Genomic DNA, 5,115 nt, shown 5'->3' on the forward strand with positions numbered 1-5,115 from the left:
TGTTTACATAATTTTAGTATCCTTAGAATAATTTCAGATAAACCATGAATATTGTCATTCAGTCGGTTATTATGATCAGTTGTTAAACTTAGTCCAGTCCAGTAAAAAATGTCATTTAGTTGGGAGTAGGATTCAGCACTAAGCGAACCCAGTATGGGGGCATTCCTACCAGTTTAGGGTGTGACCTTTAGTATCAATCCCTAAGTTACAGAACTACATAGCCAACGTAGGTATAAGATGTCTTCCTGCCAGTTTAGGGTTGACATATATCTCATGAGTTATCCTGCCAATATAGGGTGACTCTTTAGTCCTTTGGGACACCAATTTAGTGTATCTAAGCACCCAGTGTTAGTACCCGTGGCATGGTACCGACACCCTTCTAAGTGGGGTTACAGGTTAGACCCCGATTAGTTAAGATTGGGGCATATCGATTACATGATACCTCCCACAGTCTTAGTGCAGTATTTAGAATAGAATTCAGTTCAAGAATGCTTAACCAAAGTATTCATATTACCAGTTATCAAATTATCTAATTTAAATATTTTAGTTTACAGATTATTTCAGAAATATTATATGCTTGGTCTTGCATTCTCAGATAATTCAGTTTCTTATGCATTCATAATCTATTGTCTCATGCTATTCAATTAGTACTTGTTTCATATGTATGGTACCTTATGTATATCAGCCTAACCTCATCTCATACAAAGTACTAATTGCTTACTTTTTTGAGCCTCACGTTTATCTTCTATATTTTTTACAGATGATATAGACTTGTGATTGAACCACGTTTTTAGTATTCAGATTGGTTTTACCTTATTATTTTATCTTCCGTGTACATGTTTTATTACCAGTTTACTCAGTGCTCATAGCAGGTACTAGCTCATAGTTACTAGTGACTGTAAGTACCGTTGTCATAACTAAGGGTAGCCTCAGGTTATGAAAAAACTTAGTATCAGAGTCTTAGGTTTTAAAGTGTCCTACAGATTCTAAAACCTGCATTGAGTAGAGTCTTGTGCATGGATGTTAAGCGCGCTACACATATGGACAAGAGGCTATAAGTCATTTTAGGAGAAGTTTTCCTTCTTTTAGTATTCATGTCATGTGATTGAGTATGAACTCTATTTAAAATCTCGTTCTAACTCATTCTTCATTTCATTTACAGACTATGCCTCCTGGAAGAAAGAACTAAAGAACAGATGGGGACCAGCCCACACCTTTGCCTGTTTAGGAAGATCCCCTGAATGAGCATCTCTCACGCAAAGTACAGAGCTACTTTCATTACCTTAGCTTATTTACTATCAGCTTAGAACAATCAGCAGGTTGTTTCCCCAACTAATCTAATGGCAAATACAGATGTAGCTAGGGTTCATGATTTCACTCAAATGAATCCCCCTTTGTTTTTGGGATACAAGTCTGAGGAGGATCCGTAGGAGTTTCTTGATATGGTTCAGAAGGTGACTGATATTATGGGTATTACTTTGAGTTAAAGTGCAGAATTGACTGCTTATGAGTTTTAGGATGTAGTTCATACCTAGTTTAAGTAGTGGAAGGAGGATAGGGCCATTAAGGCCGGGCTTGTAAAGCAGGAGGAGTTTGCCATGACTTTCTTAGACAGGTTCTTTCCACTAGAGTTGAAGGAAGCTAAGGTGTAGAATTTTATAAATTTGAAGCAGAGTACTATGAGTGTGAAAGAGTACGCGCTTAAGTTTACTCAGTTAGCGAGGTATGCTCTTAATGTGGTGGCTGACAACAGGTTTAGAATGAGTAAGTTTATTTTTGATGCAGCTAATAGTATAGTCAAGGGGTATATGACTTCCATGTTGATTAAGGATATGGACTTATCTAGTCTTATGGTTCATGCTTGGAATATTAATGAGGAGAATATTAAGGAGAAATAAAGAGAGAATAAGAGGGCTAGGACAAGTAGTTTTAACTTTTGGTAGCCAAGGTCAGAGGGTGGTAACCACCCTCAGTTCTGTTAGAAATTTTTAGCTCCAGCTTCGTATTCATCTAGTGCGCCAGTGCCAAAATTTAGGAATGATAGTTGGGAAAGAGCACCAGTCTCTAAGTCTCAGGGTAGTGTGAACAGTGGTCGAACTAATCCACTTTTCTAAAAATGCAGTAGGAATCATCAGGGTATGTGTACGGCTAGCAGTGATGTGCATTTTGGATGTGGTAAGTCAGGCCATAGAGTCAGAGAATGTTCAAAGGTTTGTCAGCAGAGTCAGCACATTCGCCCTCCAGTTCCAGTCGGTCACCCTACTTAATAGGGTTCCGCATCCAGTGAAACCAGTGAGCCGCATCAGAATAAGCTATATGCACACCAGTCCCGATAGGATCAAGAAAGTTCTCCTGATGTAGTTATGGGTATGTTATAGGTATTTTATCTTCATGTGTATGTTTTATTAGACCTCAAAGCCTCACTTTTTTTTGTAACCCCATTTATAGCTGTCAGTTTTGGTGTCGGTCCCGAAATACTATCAGAACCTTTCTTACTGTCTACCCCCATGGGTAATTCTATCATAGCTAGATGGGTATATAGAAATTTCCCAGATGCAGTATCCCAAAAAATTACTTCAGTTGATCTTTGGAGTTAGATATGACTGATTTTGATGTCAATCTTAGCATGGATTGGATCCACTCGTTCTATACTTCAGTTGAATGTAGAAACAGATTCGTTCAGTTTAAGTTTCCTAATAAACCAATTATTGAATAGAGGGGTAGTACTTTAGCGCTTAAGGGTCAGATTGTGTCATATCTTAGAGTAAGAAAGATGATATCTAAGGGGTGTGTTTACCATCTTGTTCAAGTCAAAGACTCTAGTTCTGAGACCCCAATCTCATGTTAATTTTAGTAGCAAAGGAATTTCCAGATGTGTTCCTTAAAGATCATCCTAGACTTCCTCCCAAAAGAGAAATTAACTTTAGAATAGATCTCCTTCCAGATGCCCAGCCTATCTCTATTCCGCCCTATAAAATAGCTCCAACTGAGCTTAAGGAATTGAGAGAACAGTTGAAAGATCTCTTAGATAAGGGATTCATCAGGCCCAATGTTTCCCCATGGGGCGCTTCAGTCCTTTTTGTACGTAAGAAAGATCATTCTCTCAGAATATGCATCAATTATAGTCAGTTGAACAAAGTCACCATTAAGATTAAGTATCCATTCCCCAGGATTGATGGCTTGTTCGACTAACTTTAGGGTGCTAGTTATTTATCTAAGATAGACCTCAGATTTGGCAATCATCATCTTAGATTCAAAGAATGTGACATTCTAAAGACAACCTTTAGAACTTGGTATAGTCACTTTGAATTTCTAATTATGTCTTTCAGACTAACGAATTCCCCAGCAACTTTCCTGGACTTGATGAACAGAGTGTTCAAGCCTTACATGGATAAGTTCATCATAGTCTTTATTGATTATATTCTTGTCCATTCCCACAGTGAAAATGATCATGCAGACCATCTTATAATTGTATGGTAGACTCTTAGAGCCCATCAGTTATTATCCAAATTCAGCAAGTGCAAATTTTGACAAAGATCAATAGCTTTCCTTGACCATATTGTTTTTGGTGATAGCATTAGATTTGACCCTCAAAAAACTAAAGCAATAAGAAACTACCCATGCTCATCTCTCTATCAGATATCAGGTGTTTTTTGAGTTTGGCTGGCTATTACGGAAGGTTTGTTGATGGGTTATCGTCTATTGTATCCCCTATGTCTCAATTGACTTAAAATAAATTCAAGTTTTAGTGGTTAGATTCCTGTGAAAGGATTTTTCAGAAGTTGAATACTCAACTCAACTCAGCCCAGTCTTGACTCTGCCAGATGATTAGATGGGTTTGTTATTTACTGTGCTACTTCCAAAGTTGTTCTTGGTTGTGTTTTGATGTAAAGAGGTTCATCAGCTTGCTAGATTAGGTGTTTGGTTGTTTGATTCAGCTGAGGGTAGTATATAGGTTCAGAATGGTTCAAAATCTTCTTTGGTTGCCGAAGTGAAAGAAAAGTAAGATAGGGATTCTAGTTTGGTTAAGTTGACGGAATTAATTAAAGATCAGAAGGTAAAGGTTTTCACCCAAATGGGAGATAGTGTGTTACGATATCATGGTAGGTTATGTTTGTCGTGTGTTTATGGTTTAAGACAGCGGATTTTAGCATAAGCAAATGGTGCACATTACACTATACACCTAGGAGCCACTAAGATGTACTTTGATTTGTGGGAACTCTATTGGTGGATTGGTATGAATTGGGATATTATAGAGTTTGTATCTAAGTGTTCTAACTGCTAGTAAGACAAGGTTGATCACCAAAGGCCTAGTGGTACATTGTAATAGTTCAGCATTCCCATCTGGAAGTGGGAAGAGGTGAACATAGATTTCGTGATAGGTTTGCCTCATACGTGTCCTTAACATGATTCAATTTGGGTTGTTGTTTAAAGAATGACCAAATCATCTTATTTCTTGCCAGTTCATATTTCTTATTCATCCAAGGATTACGCAAAGCTCTATATCAGAGAGTTGGATAGGTTTTATGGATTTATTTTGTCTATCATTTTAGATAGAAGTACTCAACTTACCTGTCACTTTTGAAAGGTTTTTTAGAAGGGCCTTGGTACCCAAGTTCATCAACAAAACTTTACACCCTCAGACCGATGGTCAGGAAGAGAGGACCATTCATACCCTGGAGGACATATTGAGAGAATATGTTATTGACTTTAAGGGTAGTTGGGATGATCACTTACCTTTGATTAAGTTTGCCTACAACAACAGTTACCACTCCGGTATTCAGATAGATTCATTTGAGGCTCTCTATGGGAGATAATGTATATATCCTATTGGTTGGTTTGAGGTAGGTTAATCTGCTTTAATAGGGCCGGATTTAGTGTTTGATGTGATGGAGAAAGTTCAGTTGATCAGGGAAAGGCCGAAGATAGCCCAAAGTTGTCAGAAATCCTATGCAGATGTGAGGAGAAAATATCTTGATATTTAAGTTGGGGATTTGGTATCTCTAAAAATCTCTTTCATGAAGGGAGTGAAGAGATTAGAAAAGAAGGGGTAGCTTAGTCCCTGATATGCTGTCCCTTATAGAATTTTGAGCCATTTTGTGAAGGTACCTTATG

The sequence above is a fragment of the Capsicum annuum genome, chromosome 11 (genome assembly GCF_002878395.1).
Source record: "Capsicum annuum cultivar UCD-10X-F1 chromosome 11, UCD10Xv1.1, whole genome shotgun sequence".
Classification (NCBI taxonomy): domain Eukaryota; kingdom Viridiplantae; phylum Streptophyta; class Magnoliopsida; order Solanales; family Solanaceae; genus Capsicum; species Capsicum annuum.